Genomic DNA, 25785 nt, shown 5'->3' with positions numbered 1-25785 from the left:
AAGTTGTCTTCTGACCACTACACCCATGTATATGTGCATGCACATACAAAAAAATGAATAAATAAATAAATGTAATAATTTTTAAAAAAAATTAGAAAGGTAGGTTTCATTATCTGAGTTCCTGAACTGGAATTTCTGCTTTGCCATCTTACTGCGTAACCTACCCAGGTACAATTAACTTTGCCTAAGTTTCTGTATCTGCAATGTAAAGATAAGAAGACTCTCTGCCTCATAAACTTATAATGGAGAGTATATGATGCTTGACATGAAACATTGAAAATAAGTTTTGGCTGGGCATGTTGACCCTAGCTTAGTTGTAGTGAACATGGAAGGCGGCTACTGACAGCCAGGCTAGGAGAAGCAGCTAGGAGAAGCAGCTAGGAGAAGCAGCTGACATCCGGGATAAAAGATAAGACCAGCCCAGCCAAGGCTGGGAGGAGATAACCAGCAGAGGAGCCCTGCGTATAGATTAAGAAGTGTGACGTTTGCAGTAAAGTGTTAAGGATGGATAAGGGTAGGATAGAGTATAAGAACCCTGACCAGAGAAGGAAAGTCGGCCCAAAATGACCTGCCTGTGAACTCCACGCCGGTCTGGACCCCACCCAGCCCGACGAGTGGATGAACGAGATACAGACCACCAACTGATCATCAGTGGGCCCAGAGAACTGACCCGAGCCATCGGAGCAAGACTCGCTGAATGCAAAGAGGTGATCCCGAGACGTCGGAGCCCGAGCCTGAGACGCGCTGGTCAGGTCTTGTAATGACATGTCATCTATCCTTCTGTTAGGAATACTAGCCACAGCAGTTACATTCTTTTGTCTGTGTGTGATAGTGGAAGAGGAGGTCCGCTCCTCAACCACAACAATTGTGTGTGACCCCGAGTGTGGAATTAAAGCATTAGAAAACCAGTCTGACGGCTGCTAGCTGCCTTATTGTCTACCCCAAGGGCACCTCCTGTCAGAACCAACTGGCAGTCTAGGGGAATAAGTGCTCACGACATTAGTGGAGCACACCAACTAGCTACACTAATTGGACTCTGCGTCTAAAAACAGAACACTCAAAATTTAGAGAGATCTGTGATGAGGGGCTTGATTTGATCCACGCATATTGTACATACACATCTATGAAATTCTCAAGGAAGTTTAAAGAAGTTGGAGCTGGCCAAGGTTTTCATGAGTAAGTAGTAGCATCACTATTATTATTGTTAGGGACTTTGTGGGGATGTATCTAATTACATATTAACTAGTATTTGTTAAAAAAAAATCCATTGTAATGTATTTGCAATCACACATTTTTAGCAATAACAAGTTACTTACCTTCCTAAGGTTTGCTCCTAATAAGATGAGGCTGGTGGTAGTCATTGAGCTGCTTGGATTGCCATCCAATGAACACTGCATTACTTATTTTTCCTGTTGCTGTGACCAAGAACCTGGCAAACAGCAACTTGGAGGCTTAGAGTTTGCGTAGATTCAGCCCATCATTGAGGGGGAAATGTGGTAGAAGGTGGCTTTGTTGGGTCAGTGTGTAGCTAGGAACCCTCACCTCCTCACATCTTGGTTTAACAGGATGAGAAGAGCAAACCCAAAATGGAGTGGAACTATAACACCTCAAATCCTGTCTCTAGTGACTTAATTCTTCCAACAAGTCTATAACCTCCTAAAGGTGGCATTCTTTTCTGAAACAATACTACCAACTGGGAAACAAGCTCACATCAGATTTGGGGTTGATTTTTAGTTTTCTACTTTCATAGACAGCCTCATGTTATGTGGGTCTTTTACTCTAATGAGGTAAACTACCGTTTTAAGTAGTATACAAACTTGCATGGAACGCTGTTAATATTTGTATACTTTTTACCTGAGATTAGAGCCAATTGAAAGAAAGACCCTAAAGTCAAGTAAGTAGAAATCAAATTAATCTTACTATTAAATGCTATCAATTCAACCAAAAATAGTGTGGCCAAACAAGGATATGGTTCAGACATGATGTCCTACATACATTCATTTGTTCTTGAAGCTACTTCTCCAATACCACTTCTCCTTCGAGATAATCTATTAATATTATTAGTGGGTAATGTAAGTTTTTCCATAATTTTAATGAAGTATACATTAATATTATGCAGCCCAAAACTTGGATTTCATGGCTATAGAGAAATCTACAATCTTGAGGAGTTATCTTGCTCCATATTTATGCAGGGAAACAGAAGCTGATCCTTACTGATGCTACCTATCCAATACTGTCCCCTAAGACACTCATTCTGCCACCCCAGATAATTATTTCTCCTCTTGTCTTCTTATCTCAGACACCAACGAACCAGTCCTTTTCATGTGCACTCTCTGTTTTGTGTCTTGATGACCATTTCACTGAGAGAATAAAAGCTCTCAGAGAGCTTTGTTCTTTTCAAAATCCTCATAATATAAGCTCATCTGCTAGCCCATTATATTCAGCCTTCTTTCCTGTTACTATGGATACACCATTCTGACACTTCTTAACAGAGGTCCTCGGTTTGCACACGACAGCCAATGACCTTTCCCTTGTTCAGGGATACTACATCAATGTTTCTTTGGTCATTCCATTATATTACCAGTTCTCCTTTCTTTGTCTGAGTTTTCTCACACTCAAGAATCTCTTCTGTTTAAAAAACTTGATAGAGCAAGATCTCTTTCTCTATGTACTATCTCCTTGTATGTACCACGCTGGCTTTTGTGTTTACAGCAGAACTCCTTGGAAGTGATGGAGTCCCTGTCCTAAGTTCTACTCTTCTAGTTCTCTTATGGACCATTGCCAATCATTCTTTGAACCTGTCCCTGCACTGACACAGCAGTTATCAAAATCCTAACTGACCTTTCCAGTGCAGGCAATTCATTCTTGGTTATCTTAGTTAACCCATCAGCTGCACTTGACAAAACCTATTGCTTGGTCCTCTTTAAGCTTGGCTTTCAGGACTAGCTGTTCCACCTCTTTTTAACTGTTCTTTTGCAAATGCCTATGCTAATGGCATCTTTACCCCCTGGATTCTGAATATAAGAATTCCACAGAGCTCAACCTCAGAACCTTTTCTTTTTAGCAAATGTTATTACTCATGCTAATAGCTCCAAATTATTTTTTCTTTGTGCAGCTCAGACCTCTCCAAAGAACTCCACATATTACCACTTAGCTATCTAGTCAACAGCTTAAACTTCACATGTCCAAAACCTGCGACCTACTCCCCTCAAAAATGATTTTCATAGCTTTTTTTCTATCTGTGTCAGGAATAATAATTCTATCCTTTCAGTTACCCTAGTACCTTATACCTAAAGTTACTCTAGGTCATGTTTTTTCTAGAACCTTAACAGAGATGATTCATGGGGCTGGAAAGATGGCTCAATGGTTAAGAGCACTGGCTGATCTAGCAAAGGTCCCAAGTTTGCTCCACATCACCCACATGGTAGCACACAACCACCTGTAACTCCAGGTCCAGGGAATCTAACATCGTTTTCTGGCATCTGAAGGCACTAGACACACATGCAAGTACACAACAATACATATGGAATCATTTTTTAAAACTAAAAAGAGATTCATCAGCAAGTACCATTGCTTCTTCTGTACAAGGATATCCACAATGCAATCACTTTTTTACCAGTTTTACTAAGGCTCAGTCTTATAATGGGTTGATATAGTTTATCCCTTGCCCTCTCCACACTACCAGTTCATTTTCTGACCAGAACTCAAAGTGATCTATGTAAAACTTTACTGGTATTATCTCATTCCTCTGCTTAAAACTTTTAACTTTTTAACAATTTCCTGGGTTTGTTTGAATAAAACACAAAGTGGATCTCTGCCCACTTCATGGTTGGCATTATCTAGTTCCATGATCTGCCCTGCTGCCCAGATGACCCTTTATTGTACCCTCTCTAGTCACACAAGCCACCTTGCCACTCAAAACTGTCTAGGCATTAGCTTTAACCTTTGCACATAATTGGTTTCTCTGCTTGAGAGTAAATAAAACTGCTAAGATAAAACATCATGACCTAAAGCCCCGAACAAACAAAACGAAATAGCAACAAAAGCAATGGGCAGAGTAAAACCCTTGGGGCTTAAAATTTTAAAGCATGTTCTATTTCCCCAGAAAATATCTTACAAGTACTATTAATCAACGTTGTTCTTCAGTGTGTGTACAACAAAATTAAATATCAAAAATGAAGATTCATTGGCCTAGAGAAGCTCTGTATATGAGTAGAAATTTTTTTCCAAACAATACATGCTTGGCTTCCTTTCTCACTTTCTTCAGCTCTTCACTGAAGTGTCACCCACTATTTGAAAGCTTCCTTAGGCATCTATTCAAAAAACACAAGTTCTCTGCATTATTATCCTGCAAATACTTAGAGTTTGCCCTGTTGACCTTGTTGTGTGGTTTTTTTTTATTTTTTAAAATTTTTTAACTCTTTTTGCCTACTCATCCTGAGATACAAGCTACTTAAGGCATGAGAAACACATTTAAAAAAATCTACTTTCTTCTTGGCGCTTGTCTAAGGGTTTCTTTTGTTAAGATAGAACATCATGACCAAAGCAACTTGGGGTGTATGTGTGTTTCAGCTTACAGATTCATAACAACATCCATGAATGAGGGAACTTAAACATTGTAGGAACCAGGAGACAGGAACTGAAGAAGAGGCAATGGAGGAGTAGGGCTTACCAGCTTTCTCAGCCTGCTTTCTTGCATCAGTCAGGATCACCAGCCTGAGATGTCACTGCCATAGTGTGCTGGGGGTGTTTTTTCAGCCAAAGTTCCCACTTCCCAAATGACTGTAGCTTGTTTCAACTTGACATAAAACTAGCCAGCACGAGGCTCTATCTTGTTTTGTGGCATATAGCAAATATTCAATATATATATGTTTTAGAAGTAAACCCAAGGTTTATACTGAAAGTGAGATACATATTCAATGCACTCCCCATCAAAACACCAATGAACTTCTTGACTGAAACTAAAAAAAAAAAATAAAAAACAAAACAAACAAACAAACAAAAAAACAAGTTCATGTGTAATCAAAAAGGACACCAAATAACAAAGCAATCCCAAAATCAGAGACCCAAAGCCCAAAACAAACATATGAAACAAAACAGCAACAAAAGCAATAGGGAGAGTAAAAAACCTTGGGGCTTAAAATCTTAAAACATATTCTATTTCTCCAGAAAAATACCCTACAGGCACTGTTAAACAATGTTATTTTTCAGGGTTTGTGCAATAAAATTAAATACAAACATGAAGATTCACCAGCCTATAGAAGCTCTGTATATGAGTAGAAATCTTTGATTTGAGATTCTAGAAAAATGAAAAATCTAAAAAGTATGAGGAACAAGTTTCTAAGAAATGAGTATCAGAATTGCTCACAGTCTTGTCACAGTCTGAAGAGATAGAATTGTGTGGTTTAGGAACTTCAACTCAAATGGGACTCTTAACTGCTGTCCAAGATAAAGTTATCTTGGTCCTCCTGCTAGGTACAATAAGAGCAAACAAAAGTCTGCGAATCAATGGTTTTCCCATTACTGGACGTCAAATCACAAAGTTTGGGAGTCACTAACTAATGCCACATAGGTGAGGATGGCTGTGTTGTTTCATGGGGACTGTGTAACTTGAGAGAGTTTCTGGATTGAGAGTTCCAGGAGAGAGGATGCAGTTAGAACCTACCAAATGCCCTGAGTTAAGGAAACGGAAGCTAGAATTCCAGAAGAACAATGTATTGGGAAACTGCACACAGCTTCCCAGAGAATCTTGAAGGTGTGCTTAAGCATTTAGTAAACTACTAACTACCATGTGCAAATGAGGAAAATAACTAAGGCGAGGGACAGAAGCACCCAAAGAATTAGAAGTAACAGTACTTTGTGCTCACACAGGAAAATAATGGTTCTTGTTTCTAATTAGCCAGACAGGAAAACTTTATAACTCATAGGGCATAGGGAAAATGCTTATTAAGGGCCCTGCTTCAAGAGTAGGGTAGAGTTAGCCCTAGACTAAACATTACTCTGGATCTGTCCAACAAATCGCAAAAGCTAGACCCAAAAGGTTGAAACTGTTTCCAAATGACTTAACAGCATCCCAGCCAGAGTTCAAGAATATTTATAGGAACCTAAGAATCTACACTATCCAACAAGGTAAAATTCACGGTACTTGGCACCTGCTCAAAAATTACCAGGTGTGCAAAGAAGCAGGAAAATACAATCCATAATGAGGGAAAGAGAAAACTCATCAACCAAGAAACTGACACTGCAAGACATGTTTCAGGATATCCTTCAGGCAGAAGGAAAAATGATACCAGATGGAAATATGAAAGAAGAGCATCAGAAAAGCTGACTAAATGAGGACTACATAAGCCTCTTGCTTTCTTATTGTTACAACTCTAAAATACTACTGAAATTTTAAGTTGAATAACACAATAGAACAGGGTATGTAATCCTTGCTTGTAGAATGTTCAACAACAGAAACAGGGATCAGATTAGTTGATAATTAAAAGTAATTGGAAGAAATGTTTCTTGATGATGGAAATTAGAGCTCTCAGAGTTGAGACTTGACAATTCCAAGGTTTCCTGGCCTATATGCTCTTCTGTACTATGGTTCTTCCGTGTTTCTTTTCCATATCCCTTTCAGAAAGGCCCAGCTAAGTTTCTGCCAATTAAATCTTCTAAAGTTTTCCTTTCTTGGTTTTCTTCTGTACTGATTCTGATGGCTTTCCTCCAATTATCACCCTCTCTGCTTTCAGAGGCATTTTGAAAATCAACATCTTCCAACATTTTGTCATGTAAGAAAGATCTTCCCTTTAAGGCTGGAGTGGGTTGGTGAGTGAGAGGCAAGGATGAAGGATGGGACAGGGAGTTTCAGAGGGGAAACCTGGAAAGGGGATAACATTTGAAATATAAATGTAGAAAATATCCATTAAAAGGAAAACAAAAACAAAAAAAAAAAAATCCCAAACTATACAAGCTGTGGGTTTTTTCAAATGCATCCGATGTGCAGACAAATCTTGTCCATCACCACTTCCCTTAATTGCATGGACTAACTCATTAAGATATTTTCTTCTGAATGATGAATTTAATGAAGAATAAATCAGTCTAGATAGATTCCTGGCTGGGCGGTGTTTTCTGTGGCTCATGCTGTTTTAAAAACTTAGACCTGAGTTTTAAAATCTTAGACCCGAGTCTTATGTAGTTCTTTAGTAAATTACTTTAGGATGGAGACAATTCTTATTAGACACACAAGTTGTGTCATCTCATACTTTACTGAGTATTTCTTGGAATGGGTGCTGATTGTACTTGTTTCCTCAAGGAAAGGAAAGAAGTGGGGCTGTGATCTGGATAAAGAGTAAAACTACTCATTTTCATGAAATAAAAAAGAATGATTTCTTTTTTGCTGTTAAATGAGGACCATAGCTTATACAACAACTCTGAGCCTGTAACTACAGATTTGATTCAAGGACATGCTTTGGCACCTAGCAAGTAGAAGATAAGAGGGAACCTTTGCTTTCACTTGAAACAAATTTGTACAGGCTTATAAAAGGGAGTTATAAAAATGAAACAATGAGGCTTACAAGGTTAGGGAATGGTTTTTAAAGTCCTATTAGGTAAAGCTGGGGCATCTGCATAGTATCCCTGGAAAGGTTGGCATGCATTTGGTTGGAAATGCATCTGGCATGCATTTCCATTCACTTTCCCAACTAAGGGGGATAGAAAGTAACTACCATGGCTTTGAAGAACAAAAAGTTGTCTCACCCCAGATACTGACTCATTTAAACCAGGATGCATAATCCTTTTCTGCTAAAAAGAAGTCTCATTTTCTCACTTACATGTATTTACATCACATCAAGCCTTGGCCTTTCTTTCAAAGATCCTTTTGTTGTCTTTCTGATTTATATATCTATCTTTTGTTATATAGCTTTCATCCCTATTTTACTTGATTTTAAAGACCATGTTAAGTCTTTGTTGATTCTCTAAGTGAAGCGGATTGTTACAGACATGCTATTCCAGACCCCAAGCTTTCTTAGCTCCTTTTCCCTTGGTTTCAGTATATTTAAATTTATGTTTTAAATGTCATAAATAATTTAGACTTTTCCGATTGTACAACTGTACAGTTCCATGTGTTTTAACATAAGTATAGATTTGTGGACCCATCAACAAAATGGGGATGCAGATAATTTCCATCCTTACAAAGAATTGCCTGTGCTATATTTTTATAATTACTCTCTTTATTCACCTTTAGCCACTGAAAGTTATTGGCCTATTCTCTATCCCTATGGTTTTGTCCTTTCAGAATGTTACTGAAATGGAAACATAGTAGACACGACCTTTTGAGGTTCCTTAATTCACTTGGTGTAATACTTTGAGATTCATTCAAGTTGTTATGTGTGTTTCAGTTCTTTCTTTTATGGTCAAATGCTATTCCAATCATGAGACATTTCTCGTTCACTTAAGAATATTGGACTTGTTAACAGACTGGTGCTTATGAACAAAGCTGCTATAAGTATGCAGGTGAAGAGGTTTTTTTTAGAAACATATTTTCATTTTCTGTAACTATCTAGGAGTTACACAATTAATACACAAATTTATATTTTAAGTGTACAAGAGACTGCCACACGAATTTTTGAGTTTCTCTTGCATAGCATCCCTTTCAACACTTAAAACTCTCAGTAATTCTCATTTCAGCTGTTCTTTTCTTGTTAAAATTTATTTATGTTTGTGTTTCTGTCTCACTGTGTGTGCAGTTGTGCACAGAGGCCAAATGAGGACATCAGATGCCCCAAAACTAGAATTACCAATGGTTGTGAGCCACCAAACATGAGAGCTGGGAACAGAACTTGGGTCCTCTTGAAGAGTAAAAACTGTTCTTAATCACTGAACCATCTTTATGTTTGTTGTGAGATAGTCTCACTCTGAAGCTCAGACTGGCTTTGAACTACTCAGTTGTCCAGAATTCTCCAGAGTACTGGAATGAAAGGCATAGGAAGGCACTATATTAGGTGTCTCTCACATGGACATCATTGATATGCGATCCATCTTTGTCTATTGTAACATTTTTTGTCATTGAAAAAAAATCTGTTTTCCTCTCTGACACTAGTAGAGATCCTGTAGTATGTTTTGTTATTTTTTATTCGTTTCTTCCAAGATTTATTTATTCACCATTGTTCTCTTCAGACACACCAGAAGAGAGCATCAGACCACATTGCAGATGTTTGTGAGACACCATGTCGTTGCTGGGAACTGAACTCAGGACCTCTGGAAGAGCAGTCAGTACTCTTAACCACTGAGCCATCTCTCCAGCCCTGTTTTGTTATTATTAATATGAAATCTATTTTTATCCTTTCACTTTCAATTTATTTTGTCATGGGATCTGAAGTAAGTTCCTTGCAGAAAGGCATAGATTGTTGATATAAATTTTCATTCATTCTAACAAGAGTGTTTCATTGCTGTGTATATAAATTAGCTACTAATAAGAAAAGATAGACTCTATAATTTTATCATTTGTTTTCCATGTCTTTTTTTATTATACAATTCATAGATCGCTACCTTCTTTGTGGTATAGTTGAATCTGACATTCCATTCCTTTGCCATTTCCTTTTTTATTATTGACATCCTCATTACAGTGTATTTGCATAGTCCTTGTAACCACTAATCAAAGGAAAAATGCTCCATCTAGAGCAAAGGACATGCTTCTTAATACTTTAGAAATATATTACATCTGTCAAGCAGACTATGGCTACATAATAACCTGAAATGTTCCAGGGGCTCAATTCATACATTGACACCCTAACTTCTAATATAATTGTGCTTGGAGAGTTTTGGGGAAGCAATCAAGATTATATTTGTGGTCTTAGTGTGATAGGATTTTGAGGAAGAGGACAGATTTTCAGCACTCTATATATTACTCTGTGCACCAAGGAAAAACCACACAAGGATATAACAAGTAGTTGGTCACCTTCAAGACGAGAAGTAGGGCCTTGCCAGAAACCAAAACTACAAAACCATCTTGATCTTGGATTTCTATCCTCCTGAATTCTGAGAAAATAGATGTCTACTACTTAAGCCACCAAGTATGTTATTTTAGCAGAATATTATGGGCAGCAATGGCTACAACAATGTTCTGGGTTGTTGAAAATAGAAATGGAACATTTAAAAGCCAATACTTAAGGAATATTTCATTTCCTTGCTATTGTAAAGAGAGCAGGGCCAAACATGGATGTGTGAATTATCTCTGTGCTAGAATATCATGTCCTTTGGGTGGATGCCCAGGAGTGATAGAGCTGGTTCAAATAGTAGTTCTAGTTTTAGTTTTCTGAGAAACCTCCACAGTGCTGTTCATAATGGATACATCAGCTCACATTCACTCAACAAAGCATGAAGATTCCCCTTTCTCCACATCCTTGGCAGCATTTGCCATTGTTTGTTTTCTTGATGATAGTCATTTTGACCAAGGTGAAATGGAATCCCAAAGTAGTTTTTATTTGTATTTACATGATGACCAAGAATTGGTTACTTGAACATTTTTAGTAGCCTTTTGTATTTCTTCATTTGAAAACACTCTGTTCAGTACAGTAGCCCATTCTTTAATCCAGTTGTGTGTTCTCTTGTGTTCATTTGTTTGTTTGTTTGTTGAGATAGGGTCTCACTAAATAGCCATGGATGTCCTGAAACTTTCTATGTAGATCACATTGACTTTTTCTATTGTAGATCACTTACAGAAAGCCTCCTCCTGCGTCTACCCCCCTCATGCTTTTCCCAGTGTACTCTACCCTGCTCTCCTGCATGCTTGCAGTTCAGAATGTGAACTCACAGCTCACCTGCTTCAGCTGCCATGCCTACTTGATGCCTCTGCCATAGTGTTACAGACCCTAACTCTCCAGATCAGTGATTCTCAACATTTCTAATACTGTCACCATTTAATGCAGTTCCTCATGCTATGGTAACCCTCCACCATAAAATTATTTTCGTTGCTGCTTCATAAATGTAATTTTGCCACTGATTTGAATCATAATATAAACATCTGATATACAGGTTATCTGATATGCAACCTGTGCGAAAGGGATATTTGATGCCAGAATCTCTGCTATAAAACCGTAAGCCAAAGTAAACTCATCTTGTATAAAGTGCCTTAGGATCATGTTGGCTATCAGCCTGTCATACACAGCCTTTAGTACATTGAAATGTACTGCCATTATTTCTAGTATGTGGAGTACTTTTTATCATGAAGGGATGTTGAATTTTGACAAAGGTTTCTGCATTTTGAGATTATAATGAAATTTCTGTCCTTGAGTCCATTTATATGATACATTACATTTAATGATTAAATATAATGGGCCACTGCTGCATTCCTGGAACAAAGTCAATTTGATCACAATGACTGGTCTTCCTGTTATGTTCTTAAAACTCAGATTTTAAAGTATTTGTTTTGAGAATTTTTGTGTCTGTGTTTGTGAGGGAGACTGGCTCTGGAATCTCAGTTATGTTGTACCCAAACCGATGCTGAGTTCATTAAAAGAGTTTGGAAATGTTCCTTCCTTTTATATTTTATTGACTAGTTTGAGAATGATCAATTTTGGAACTTCTTTAAAGGTTTGGTAATTCGAACCTAGACATTTTTGTTGGGAGATGTTTTTCTTCTCATTTGAATCACAATGCTTGTCCCAGATCTTTTATAGAAGTTCAGACTACCTGTTGCTGCTTTTACAGAGGACCTCAGTTTGGTTCCTAGTACCCATGTATATATATGAAATAATACAAGATTTAAAGAAAAATAAGCACCATATTTGTCTCATTTGTCTCTTCTTGGTCTAATGTTGGTAAGGCATGTTCATCTGGAAGTTCATGCAATTCTTTTAGAATTTCTTAATTGGTGGTATATAAGATTTTCTTTCTTTGTTTTGTTTTAGAGAACACAGTTTCACTGTGATTTTCTGACTAGCCATGCACTCACTATGTAGACCAGGAAAGCCTTGTATTCACAAACCCATGTAACTCTGCCTCCTTAGTGCCTCCCAGTGTTCCCCAGTGCTGGGAGCACCACTGTGAATGGTAGAATATGTTTTTACAGTATGACTTTTTCATTTTCTGAATTTCATTGTTATCTGCCTTCAACTCAATTTTATTAGTTTGGGTCTTTTGTCTCTTTTATTTGCTTAATTAGGCTAATGATACCAGGCATGGTGACATATGCCTTTAGTCTCAGCCCTCAAGAGTCAGAGGCAGGTTAATTTCTATTAGTTTGAGAGCAGCTTGGTATACATAGCAAATTCCAGGCCACCTAAGACTACAGAGCAAGACCTTGTCTGAAAATAAATAAATAAACAAATAGACTCAGTATTTTGTAAATCATGTTTATTTTCTCACAAAACCCACTTTTCTTTTCAGTTATTCTTTGTATTAGTTATCTTCTCTTTCATTAATTTCCCTACTGATCTTTTTAATCAAAGATCTTTTTATTTAGAGTGTGACAATTTCATACTATAAACATGGCATCTTGGTCCTATCTCTCTTAATTCTCCTCTCCTGTTCTCCTTAGGCACTCTCAACATGCTCTCGCCCCTTGCTTTGTGTCCTCTCCTTTTGTTTTGTAACTCACTGCATCCAATTAGTGCTGACTGTTGACTGATATCGTTGGTTTGACCTTGTGCAAGTCATCACAGCTACAGTGAGTTTATAAGTGCAAATGATTATGTCATGTCCAGAACAAGACATGTCACAACCTTCTATCCCACTTTCTGTCTCTCCTGTTCTTTTGACCCCCACTTCAGTGATGCCCTGATCCTTGGATGATGTTGATGTAGATGCCCTATTCATTTCCCCGATCTTAATTATTTCTTCCCAACTACTACTTTTGAGTGTGATTTATTCTTCTTCCAAAGCTTTGAGGGGCACCATTGTTTTATTTATTTTGGATCACTTTGATGGATTAACTAGATGCTCATAACTCTTAACTTCCCTCTAAAGACTGCTTTCATTGTATCCCATAGGTTTGGGTGTGCTGTGTTTATATTTTCTTTCAATGATATGAGTATTTTTTATTTCATTCTTTAATTCTTCAATTATTCAGTACTATGCTATTTAATGAGTCTATGCACTTTCTGTAGTTTTTGATCTGCTGTCATTTCCTAACTTTCTTACTTTCTGGTCAAACAGTTTACAGGAAGTTATTTCTATATTCCTATATTATTTCTTGAGAGATGCTTTGTGTCCTAAAAAACAATCTATTTGGGACAAACTTACATGGTTGCTGAGAGAAATGTATATAGTTCAGTGTTTGATTGGAACATGATGTCATTTAACTGTTATTTCTTTATTTTTTTTATCAGGATGACATGTCTATTGGTGAGAGTGGGGTATTTAAATCACAATACTTTCTATGTATTTATTTATTTATTTATTTATTTATTTATTCCCTTTATATTACTGCCCCCTCCTCCCAGTCCCGCCCCCATGACTTCTTCTCCATTACCCCTTTCATCCCTAAGAAGGAGGAAGTCCTGCCTCCAGATAGCGACCCACTCTGGCATTTCAAGTCACTGAAGGACTAGGTGCATCCTCTCTCACTGAGGCCATATAAGACAGCCTAGTTAGTGAAACAGAACTCACAGGCAGGCACCAGAGTCAGGTAATTCCCAGCTCTAGTTGTTGGGCGACCTGCATGTATACCAAGTTGCTCATTTGCTAGATATGTGTGGGAGCCTAGGTCCAGCCCGTGTATGTTCCTTGGTCAGTGGCTCATTCTCTGGGAGCCCCCAAGTGTTCAGATTAGTTGTAAATCATACAATATTAATGTGTTGGTATTACAATATAAATTTTTATCTATATGTTTATGGAATTCAGTGACGTAGTGTTCTGTGTGTTTAGAAGTATAGTGTCCTCTTTTTTATTATTTATTATTTATTATTTATTTTTTATTTTTATTTTCGTTTGAGGTGTGTGTGTGTGCATGCGAGCATGTGCATGAGTGTGGGTGAGTATATATGCCCATGCAGATGAGAGAAGAAGCCAGATTTTGATATCAGGATGTCTTTCTTAACGACTTCATCACCTTTTTTTTGAGACAAGGTGCTCTTCACTGAACCTGAAGCTTGCAGTATCAGGTCGATAAGATTTAATCTGCTTGTGTCTACTTCCCAGTGTTACACATACACATGCACACCGCAATGCCTGGGTTCTAGGTGGGTGCTAAGGATCCAAACATGGGTCTTCCTGTTTTCACGCTAAGCAATTTACCTGCTGAGACACCTACCCAGCTCCATTGTGATGTCCTCTTGATAGACTGTTTTATAAATCATATTGAAATGAGCTTCTTTCTCCTGATTTGTTTTGACTTGAGGTCTATTTTATCAGATAGGACTGTACTGACACCTGCTTGTTTCTTAATTACATTTTCTGGAATAACATTTCCCATTCTTTCCTCAATGATTATATCTGATATTGATTTTGAGCTACATTCTTGGAGGCAACAAATAGACAGACATTTTGCAAAATCAAATCTGCTGGACTGTGTTTTATTACCAGGGAATTGAGACCATTAATATACAGTTATTATATGAAAATATATGTTCTGTCATTTTGTTGGTTTGGTAATGTTTGGTGGTTTCATAAACCATATCTATTCAATTATTGCTCTAGCAATATATAGCATCTTGAATATATTAATCATTCTGTTCAGCCCAAAGAATTCTTTCTGGTACCTTTTGTAGAGCTGGCTTTGTGGTCATAAATCTCTCAACCCTACTTTTATAGTGAATGCTTTTTCTTTTTCCATAAATGATGGCAGATACTTTTGATGAATATGGAAGTCTTGATTTACTGATGGGGTCATTCAGAATTGAAAATACATCATTCCCAGTACTAATTGCTTTTAAAAAATGTTTGTTTTTGTTTGAGACAAGGTTTCACTGTGTACCACTGGCTGTCTTTGAACTCAGTCTGTAGACCAGTATAGACTTGAACTCACAGAAATCCACTTGCCTCAGCCTCCCAAGTGCTACCCATATTCCCAAAAGATGCCTCAGCATAGCACAATAAACACATACTTCACTATGTTCATAGCAGCCTTATTTATAATAGCCAGAAGCTGGAAACAACCCAGATGTCCCTCAACCAAAGAATAAATGCAGAAAATATGGTTCATTTACACAATTCAGCTATTAAAAATAAAGATACTATGAATTTTGCAGGCAAATGAATGAAACTAGAAAATATGATCCTGAGTGAGGCAACCTAGAGCCAAAGGACATGTATTGCATATACTCACTAATAAGTGGATATTAGACAAAAAGTACAGAATACCTAAAATTCAACCTACAAAGCATAAGAAGTTTCACAAGAAGGAAGGCCTTTGGAGAGTGGGAGGTGGGGAGGAACATCTATAAAGTGCCAGAGACCTGGGAGCTGACAGACTCTCAGGACTCAATGGGGGTGACTTTAGCCAAAATGCCCAACATTTGGGAGAGGGAACTGGAAGAGGCTACCTCCAGTAAAAAGATAGGGCCTCAAGTGGAGGGACTGGGTTACCAACACACAGTCAATATTTCTGACCCAGAATTGTTCCTATCTAAAAGAACTGCAGGGGCAAAAATGGAGAAGACTCTGAAGGAAAGGCTGTCTAATGACTGATCCAACTTGAGATTTATCTCATGGATGAGGGGGGGAAGGCCTGACACTATTACTGATGCTATGCTGTGCTTACAGACAGGAGCCTGGCATGGCTGTCCTCTGAGAGGCTGTACCAGCAGCTGACTGGGACAGATGTAGATACTTACACCTGACAATTGAACAGAAGTCAGGGACCCCTATGATTAAATTAGGGGAAGAAGGTTTTAAAAAGCTGAAGGGGAGGATGACCCCATAGGAAGACCAGCAGTCTCAACTAACCCAGACCCCAGGGAGCTCCCCGAGACTCAGACACTGAGCTACCAACCAGGCAGCATACAGTAGCTGATATAAGGCCCTCAACACATATACAGCACAGGACTGCCTGGTCTAGCCTCAGTGGGAGAAGATGTGCCTAATTCTGGAGAGATTTGAGGCCCCAGGGAAGGGGAAGGCCTGGTGATGGTGGGGAACACCCTCTTGGAGGCAAGGGGGAGGAGGAATGGGATGAGGAGATGCCAGAGGGGAGACCAGGAGGGGTAGCAAAGGTTGGAATGTAAATAAATAAAATTTTTTTTTTAAAAAGTGTGTGCTACCATGTCCAACTGCTTTGAGAACTTTTGTAAATAAATCAACTGTTATACTAATAATCCTACATTCATATATGACTTAGAGTTTTTTCAGATCTCAAGAAGTTTACTTTGTTCTATATAGTTACTGTTTTGATTATAGTATTGCATAGAGAATTTTTTTCTTGTCTGCCCTATTTATGTCTGATACACCTCTTGTACCTTACGGCCCACCTCTTCTCTTAGATTTGGGTAATTTTTGCTATGATCATATTGAAAATCATTTCTATGGCTTTGATATGAAATTCTTCTTTAATGCCTATTAACTTAGAAATGTGTTGATTTGTAAGCACCCACAAGGTCAGGAAATTACCAAGGGGCCACAAGGAAGGACATTCAAGGGAGAGGTAAGGAAATATACTGGTATAAAGAGTTAAAAGGAAATAACAGAACAGAGATGGTTAAACTGGGGTGGGAAACGGGGGTTAGGGTAGAGGAGGGTTTATGAGGAGGGTAAATAACACTAAAGACATTTTGAAAAAGACATAGAGAAACATACTACTGTAGAAGCTCTCTCTATATTCTATATTCACATGCATATGCCTTCATATACTCACATATATATTCACACACACATACGTGCACACACATATATGATATATACGTAGCACAAGAGTTAAAATGAAATTACCCTACAATAGGGGAACAGTGCTGCTACTAAAGAGCAGAGGCTAATAAATAAAAAGTGCAGTGCCAGTAACGGAATACAATTTATTGAGTTGTTGGCCAGTAGAGTCCCATAGAGCCCCAAACGTTAAAGACTATTTTTATTTTTATTGCGTTGTTTACCCTCTTTAACGTAACAGAAATACTGTGTTGCTGAAGATACCAGAGGCCTGACTGAGAACATGTCAAAATCAAGCTAGTACAGACCAGGAAACTTCATTCCTGCTAACTCTCATACTGCTGGAAGGTGCTATGGAAAGCCCTGAAGGACAAAAGTACGCATTAAACAATTCAGCTATGAGTCCTTTGAGCTGTGATAATGATTGACCTGGAAAGATTTGTAATAGTGTCATGAACATCATGGGAGCAACCAACCACATTCTGATTGGATTTAAGTCCCACTCCACAGCATGAAACCTATACTTGGTACCATTATTGGGTCAAGAAACTATAGCTAGATAGATCATAGGCCACAGGGACAATCAACTGCTATCATGCTGCTGCTGCTGAGAACATTGAATTAACCTATAAAGACTTATTATACCCATAGACCAATGCATCTCTCATACTTGATCAATTTTTAGTAGATGCTGACTAACAAAATGTTGCATAACTGACTAAAGATGCAGAGAATAAGACACAGTGTAATGCTCAATCCTAACAGAAGCCAACATATTGCACTCCCCCTTTCCGAGGCTTAAGGACCATTGTGGATGAGTGGGAGGAAGGAATGTAAGAGCTAGAGGCAGTGGATGACAAGTAGGAAACAATATCTTCTGGACACAGCAGGGAAAGTGCATGTATTAACTCACAGTGGTTGGGACTGCAGGCACCAAACATGGCAAAGCTCAAGGCAGATCAAATTTCAATTATGGAGAGAGTGAGCTGGGTACATGATTGCACCCCAAAGTTTAACAGCCATTGGCAATTTTTAGCTGCTGGAAGAGGGAAAAACAGTTTTCTCTAAGAGCGTAGTCCCTGGCAAGTCTCCGATTCTCCAGTGGAGAGTGGCATGGGGAGTTGGATATGATCAAAATCCACTGATTCCACGTCAAAAAATTGTCAAAAATTAAATCAAATATTATTTGTCTACCTGTTAAGAAAAGCAGGATAAATGGGTGATTTTTTTTTAGCAATGTCATGAGTCTAAAAGTCACTAGATTTCTAACATTATGTGTTAGTTCACATATTTTTATTCAAATGGAAACATCATGTGTTTTTCTTAAAAGCTGAATAATGAACCCATTTTTTCTACATTTTCCCCAACCATGCTATTTCATTTTACCAGTTGATACCACTTTCTACTGAACATTAAAGTTAACACATTGAAATTTTCATTCCCACTATTTCAGATTTTTTTCTTCAGAATGTCTAACTCTTTTTTGAATCCTATTTTTTATCCCATATTGACTTTCATATCTCACTCAAATGTTTGGATGCTCTTGAAATCAGTCCAGTTCATGTGTGTTCTCCTTGAGCATATTTATAAGTTTTTCTAAGTTTTCATTTTTTTATCTGGAATTTCATTTAAGACATTCTCCCTGAGAGTTATTGCTCTGGGACAAATAGTATTTAGAAGAGTTGTGTTGTCTTAATTTTTCATGTCACTTTTGTTTGGGTGTTGTGACTTGCACATTAGGAATTAGATCATTGGCTGAAATGTTACCTAGGTTACCTGTCACCTTTGTTTTCTAAGTGGAAGTGTTTGCAAAGTTTGGCAGGGACTAGGTTGTGATAGAATTGTGGTGAGGTTTTTCTCTCTTACATTGCTGTTCAAAACACCAGGCTCTATGTCTGCTCCTATCCTGAAAAGAGAATACTGTGTACAATGATCACCCTTCAAAGTTAAACCCTCTATGAAAACAGAGTAATCTTATCACAGGGAAATAACCTTTTGGATATAATTAAGTATAAATTATGAATTGGCAGTTCTTTGTACTCCAAATACTTAAAAAACTTTATGCCCTTTATTTCTGGCAACCATGGTTGTTTCCTCTTCCTTCCTTCCTTCCTTCCTTCCTTCCTTCCTTCCTTCCTTCCTTCCTTTCTCCCTTTCTCCCTTCCTTCCTTTCTCCCTTTCTTTCTTTTATTCTTTCTTTTTCTTTCTTTATTTTTTTACTATTTATTTATTTATCTATTATTTATTTATTTATTGGGTGTATATAAATGATAGTTATGAGGGGATTATTTCAATGGGGGTAGTGGATGCACAGAGAAAGATAGAGTCCCTTCTCTGACTTTTCCCTCATGATTACCCAACAGGAAGTAGAGCTAAGAAAGAGTCTCAGAAAACAATTACTCTCTAAAATCTCAGGACTGCATCTATGAAGACAAAATGAAAACCAACCATCAATTTTACTGTATGTAGAAAAGGATGGAAAGGATTAATTGTTAAATGGATCTCCACATGTTTTTAAGACAATGGTTCAAGAATGTTAGAAGACTGTGGATGTAGCTTGGGCTGTAGATGCATACACATTGCTGCTGAAGAAGTCATGAGGTTATAGGTTAACATTCTTGCAAATGTAAGTAATAGGAAATACAACAGAAACATACTTAGGGAAAAAAACAGGAAATGTGTTGGCTTAAAATTAGAAAAGCTTGGCAGTGCTGTGTTCCCAGTTAATGCAGGAGTTGGTGTAGCAATGGGATTGGAACATTTTTTCTGCCATCTGTCCACTTTCTTGACTGTATTCTCAGTTCAAGGTCAACTGGTCTCTAGGTCCTAAATTTAAGTCTTAGTCCACTTGGAGAATAATAAGCTTTTTTTTCCTATAGGATACAGATCACTTGGCAGTAATATTATGTTTGAAATATTATAGAAAATGTATATCATGAACTCCCCAGGCCAGCCCTTCCCTGAGGACATGGGGAAATTGTGAAACTGGAAGCACATGGACTAAAAGTGAGCATTCTGAAAATAGTTAAAAGGAAATTGGGCTGTGAATATCAGAGGAAGGTAGCAATGTGTTGGTAGACAATGAGAAGAGAAATAGCCAATACAGGTGGCACATGGAGATAGCACTTTCCTTTCCCCATGCCTTTGAGAAGACCATTTTAATGTGGCTTGAAGCTTAAATGATGCAGAGCAGATTTATCTGGTAGTTAATCATACTACACAGAAGGCCACTAGATCTTGATTAATTATCTTTTATGTGTTAAAAATAGAGCAATAGGAAAGCCACCATCTGTTTAAGTCTGAGACTTGAGATTGTAACTCAAAATGTACATAATGATTTTTTTTAAAAGAAAGAAGATCAGCATTAGAGACTTTTCAAAGAAAATGGGGAGCCAGAGCTGTTCTCAGGGAATAAGCATCACCAGCTTTAAACCTTTTTTTATCTTCTTTATGGCTACAGGTAACTTCAGGAAGCCTTTGTCTTCTGTCTTCTTAGGGAAGTGATGTCAAGATGCTGGCTGTTTCTTAGAACAGAATATAGCAACAACTACCTTGAATATTTACATACATAACCCAGATTTTTAGGGCTACACTTTCCTTGGGATGAGACTAGGGTTGTTCAAAGGCCAAAGAAAATCTTTCCCACACTCTTCTAGTCAGTCCAAAGAAATGCAAGCAGCATCTAAATTGATGGAGTGATGATTTTTCAGAGATCTCTTGGGGATGTGTCATTTAAGGTCTAAGATTCAGATGTCCTGGTTATAGCATAGTGTTTTTATAGCAATGATACTGAATCTGTAAGTTGTTTGGAGGCAAAATGAACAATTTAACAACTGGATGAACATGGTAGACCTTTTCATCTTTTGTGCCTTCTGAAACTACTTTCATCTACATTTTATAGTTTTAAGAGTTGAAATCATTCGTATCTTTTAGAAAATTTGTTCCTGCTGGGCAGTGGTGTCGCACGCCTTTAATCCCAGCACTTGGGAGGCAGAGGCAGGTGGATTTCTGAGTTCAAGGCCAGCCTGGTCTACAGAGTGAGTTTCAGGACAGCCAGGGCTACACAGAGAAACCCTGTCTCGAAAAAAGAAAGAAAGAAAGAAAGAAAGAAAGAAAGAAAGAAAGAAAGAAAGAAAGAAAGAAAGAAAGAAAAAAAAAATTTGTTCCTATATTTTCTCTTTTTGTAGCTATTTTAAATGCAGTTGTTTTCAATAAATTCTTGCTCAATTGTTTCACTATTGATCTCTTAAAAAGGATGTGGAATTTGTACACTGATAACTCATTAATTAGTTAATTAATTCATCCATCCATCCATTCATTCATTATTTGAGCCAGACTGTCATTCTGTAGCCTGGGATGGCCTTAAACTCACTGTTTTGCTCACGTTGGCTTTAAACTCAGAAATGTTCCTACTTTGGTCTCCGAAGTCCTGTTATTAAAGAAATGAAGGGCCTTCTGGTTTCTGTCTGTGTCAGGAGCTAATCCTATGCCACAGGGCACAGAACTGATCCTGTGTCAGTGCTCCATACCAAAATACCACTGGGAGAGAGATAGTCTCCCAAGAGTGCTGACACACCTTTGAGCACAGGTAAGACCACCACTTCTGCTCAAATTCCAGGCCCAAGAGGGACCTCCCCAGAGCCATCAGGACACAGGAACCAAGGAAAAGCCAGGGACAGGATCCTTCCAGTTTCTACATGTACCCCTGAGCTGACCCTGTGCCACAGCTCTCCATACCCAAATTCCTCCTGGAGAGAACTGGTCTCCCAGGAGTATTGACACACAGGCTTGCAGGGGGGACAAGCCACAGTCAGAGACAGCAAGACCAGCTAACACCAGAGATAACCAGATAGAAAGAGGCAAGCACAAGAACTTAAGCAACAGAAACCAGAAACCAAGGCTGCTTGGCATCAGACCTATCAGAATTACAAAGACTTCTCAACAGAGACTATGAAAGCTAAAAGATCCTGGGAAGATGTCATAGAGATCCTAAAAGAGCACAAATATTAGCCCAGGCTACTATACCCAGCAAAACTCTCAATTACCATAGATGGAGAAGCCACGATATTCCATGACAAAACCAAATTTACACAATATCTTTCCACAAATCCAGCCCTACAAAGGATAATAGATCCAAAACGCCAACACAAGGAGGGAAACTACATCCCAGAAAAAGTAAGAAAGTAATTTTCTTTCAACAAACCCAAAAGAAGATAGCCACACAAACATAAAAATTACATCAAAAATAACAGGAAGCAACAGTCACTATTCCTGAACATCTCTTAACATCAATGGGCTCAATTCCCCCAATAAAAAGACATAGACTAAAAGACTGGATACATAAACAGGACCCAGCATTTTGAGTTTTGTACAGGAAAAGCACCACAGTATCAAAGACAGACACTACCTCAGAGTAAAGGAATGGAAAACAATTTTCCAAGCAAATGGTCCCAAAAAACAAGCTGGAGTAACCATTCTAATATTGAATAATACCTCACACAATAATAGTGGGAGACTTCAACACCCCGCACCCGGCAATGGAAAGATCATGGAAACAGAAATTAAACAGAGACACAATGAAACTAACAGAAGTTATGAACCAAATTGATTTAACTGATATCTATAGAATATTTCATCTTAAAACAAAAGAATATACCTTCTTCTCAGCAAATTCATGGTTCCTTCTCCAAAATAGACCATGTAATTGGTCACAAAACAGGCCTCGACAGATACAAGAAGATTGAAATAATCCCATGCATTCTATCAGTTCATCATGGACTAAGGCTGGTCTTCCATAGCAACAGAAACAACATACATATACACATGGAAGCTGAACAAAGCCCTACTCAATAATAAATTGGTCATAAAGAAAGAAATTGAAGACTTTGTAGAATTTAATGAAAATGAAGGCACAACATACCCAAAATTATGGGACACAATGAAAGCAGTGCTAAGAGGAAAAGTCATAGCTCTAAGTACCTACAAAAAGAAACTGGAGAAAGCATACAGTAGCAGCTTAACAGCACACCTGAAAGCTCTAGAATAAAAAGAACCAAATACACCCAAGAGGAATAGATGGCAGAAAAGAATCAAACTCAGGGCTGAAATCAACCAAGTAGAAACAGAAAGAACTATACAAAATATCAACAAAACCAGGAGCTGGTTCTTTGAGAAAATCAACAAGATAGATAAACCCTTAGCCAGACTAATCAAAGGGCAAAGAGACAGTATCCAAATTAATAAAATCCGAAATGAAAAGAGAGACATAACAACAGAAACTGAGGAAATTTTTAAAAATCATCAGATCCTACTACAAAGGCCTATACTCAACAAAATTGGAAAATCTGGAGGATATGGACAATTTTCTAGACAGGTACCAGCTACCAAAGTTAAATCAGGAGCAGATAAATCATCTAAACAGTCCCATAACTCCTAAAGACATAGAAGCAGTCATTAAAAGTCTCCCAACAAACAAAAGAGCCCAGGACCAGATGGGTTCAGTACAGAATTCTATCAGACTTTCAAAGAAGAACTAATACCAATACTCTTCAAGCTATTCCACAAAATAGAAACAGAAGGAACACTACTCAGTTCATTCTATGAAGCCACAGTTGGAGATGGGATGGTTTCTGTCTAATCAGGAACTTGTCACAATTCCCTTTCGTAGAGGACTTTATAAGAGATTTTTTTCTACTTCTATCATGCTTAATGTTCCAAATAGATTTTAAAAACTGATTGAGTGCATATAACTTTTAGCTTCATAAGATATCATGTACATTTAAGAGTTGTTTAACTATTATAAATTATTTTGATGACTAAATAATGTTAAAGGTGGGGCTCTTAGTAAACCCACAGAACAAAACTAATTCTCTTTGCCTAAATCTCAGAAAGCAGCCTCCATAATACAGTGAACAAAATCTGAAAAGAAAAAAGAAGTGAAGGGCTGGTAAATATTACCAAAGTATGTTTACAAAGTTATCAAAACATTAATAAAATATTATTTTAAAAGGATATTCTTTTTCAATAATTAATTTCTTCATTCACTTTACATCCCAATCACTGCCACCTCCCTCCTCTCCTCTCAGTCCCACCCTTACAAATCCTTCCCCCACTGCCCCTTCCCCTTCTTCTCAGTGAAGGGGAAGTCCCCCTTGGGTCACCCCACTCTGGATCATCTAGTCCCAACAAGACTAGGCATATCCTTTCCCACTGAGGCCCAGCCAGGCAGTTGAGGCAGGGGAAAGGAGATTAAGTTCAACTGACTCTCTCTTGCACTTTAATGGCATTTGATAAAGAATATCATGACAAGCTACTAGAGTTTGCTGTACCCACCTTGATTCTTCCTTGGGCATCAACAAGTTTAATCTACTTGCATCATCAGTACATATTTCAATGAAAAATGAAAATGATGTTTTAAAAATCTTATTGTGGACAGAATTTGAACCTCATGAAGCTCCTTACAGAGTCTCATGAACAGTGAGAGGCCTGTAGAACATACATTCAGGACACTACACTAAGGTAACTATTAAATTAAATACCAAAAAAAAAAAAAAAAAAAAAAAGACTAAATAGCCAGATGTTAGGAAAAGAACAAAACAATATGTGCATATGTGAAACATACATTTAATCATGTATTTAAGCCCATTGAGATACATCTCTTGCTTACAAGAAGTTTCTGACAAGTACTCTCACTTGTTCTTTGTCTCAGACAGACTTGCAAACAAGGATGCTCATAGCTAATGTCCAATCTAAAACTCATACATCAAATGAAGGATGAGAGGTAACTATGCTCACCTTTTAAAAGCCACATCAACTTTAAAAAGAAATGGTATGGAAAAAGAACAACCTCTAACTTGCTAAATGAAGGCAGTGACTTATCACCAATTTATTTACAAATTGAGATTTAACCCTTCAGGTGAAGATCTAAGATTCATAGCATCTCAGGTTCCAAGAGAATGTTATGATTGGCATATTCATGTGCTTTCTATTTTTAAAGCAAACCCAAGGACAAACAGGAAGAGTTCAGAAAGCATCTTCTTAATTCCTTTTCAACAAAGACGAACTGTCTAATTCACTGCACTCACCAGGGCTAGGATTCATCATTCATGCCTTCGCTGTCCTTCTCCATTGTGAAGGTGTATCTATTTCATTGATTGGTTGTCCATCAGATCTGAATCTAATCTATCTCATTGACAGACTTATGCCTCTCACAATATGCCTGATTAGTTTACTGAGAGATGTTAGTCAATTTATTTTGAGCTGAATTACAGATTCTCTTATAGAGTTGTAACTATAAGTTGAAAGTGACCTTTGTAGTCTTCTCCACTAACCTACTTTGTAGCGAAATTTCCTCAGTAACATTTGTTAGGGTTTTGAGGTAAAGTGCCCCTAAAGGGTTATGTATTAAAAGTTTGGTCCCTTTGTAGGTAAGAGTTGTGGGTTCCCTAAGAGCAGGAGCAGGGGCTATCTCTTACTACAGTGCCTACCTTTGGATCCCTTTCCCCTAAGTAGGCTGCCTAGTCTAGCTTCCATAGAAAATGTTCTTAGTCTTACTGCAACTTGATGTGCCAAGGTTGGTTGATATCCATGGGGCTTCCCCTTTTCTGAGGAGAAGGAGAGAAGGGGTTGATGTGGGTGAAGGAGGCACTGGGAAGAGAGGAGAGGAAAGGAGGGTGGGGAAGCTGTAATCAGGATGTAAAGTAAATAACCTAAATAATAATTTAAAAAACACTTAAAAAGTTTGGTCCCTAATTACAACATTTAATAGCTGAGGATCTGAGGAAACAGATGAACCATGAGAATTCTGACATCACAAATTTAGCACATTTAGTGGGTCCATAATTAATTGGGATTTTTGAGAGGTGATGGGAAATTTTCTAGGCAGGGCCTAGTTGGGAAAAGTACATCATTTAGATCATGCTCTTGTCCTTGAGATCCTTTCTGTCCTTTTTTGTGCTTCATGACTGCTCTGATTGAAGTAAGTGGTTTTCTCTATCACATACTCCA

General features: G+C 37.9%; 1 long non-coding RNA gene across 2 annotated transcripts in view; it reads left to right on the top strand.

Moving 5' to 3' along the window:
- The first annotated feature begins 376 nt into the window (after positions 1–376).
- LOC143435499 (uncharacterized) overlaps positions 377–25785 on the top strand; it is a 39730-nt gene continuing 14321 nt past the window's right edge. For both annotated transcript variants that reach the window (XR_013105864.1, XR_013105863.1), the window contains exon 1: positions 377–752. This is a non-coding gene — a long non-coding RNA (uncharacterized LOC143435499). The remainder of the gene's footprint in view (positions 753–25785) is intronic.

Source organism: Arvicanthis niloticus, chromosome X (genome assembly GCF_011762505.2).
Source record: "Arvicanthis niloticus isolate mArvNil1 chromosome X, mArvNil1.pat.X, whole genome shotgun sequence".
Lineage (NCBI taxonomy): Eukaryota > Metazoa > Chordata > Mammalia > Rodentia > Muridae > Arvicanthis > Arvicanthis niloticus.
The sequence above is the reverse complement of the archived record's forward strand: the minus strand, read 5'-3'. Positions and strand labels throughout refer to the sequence as shown.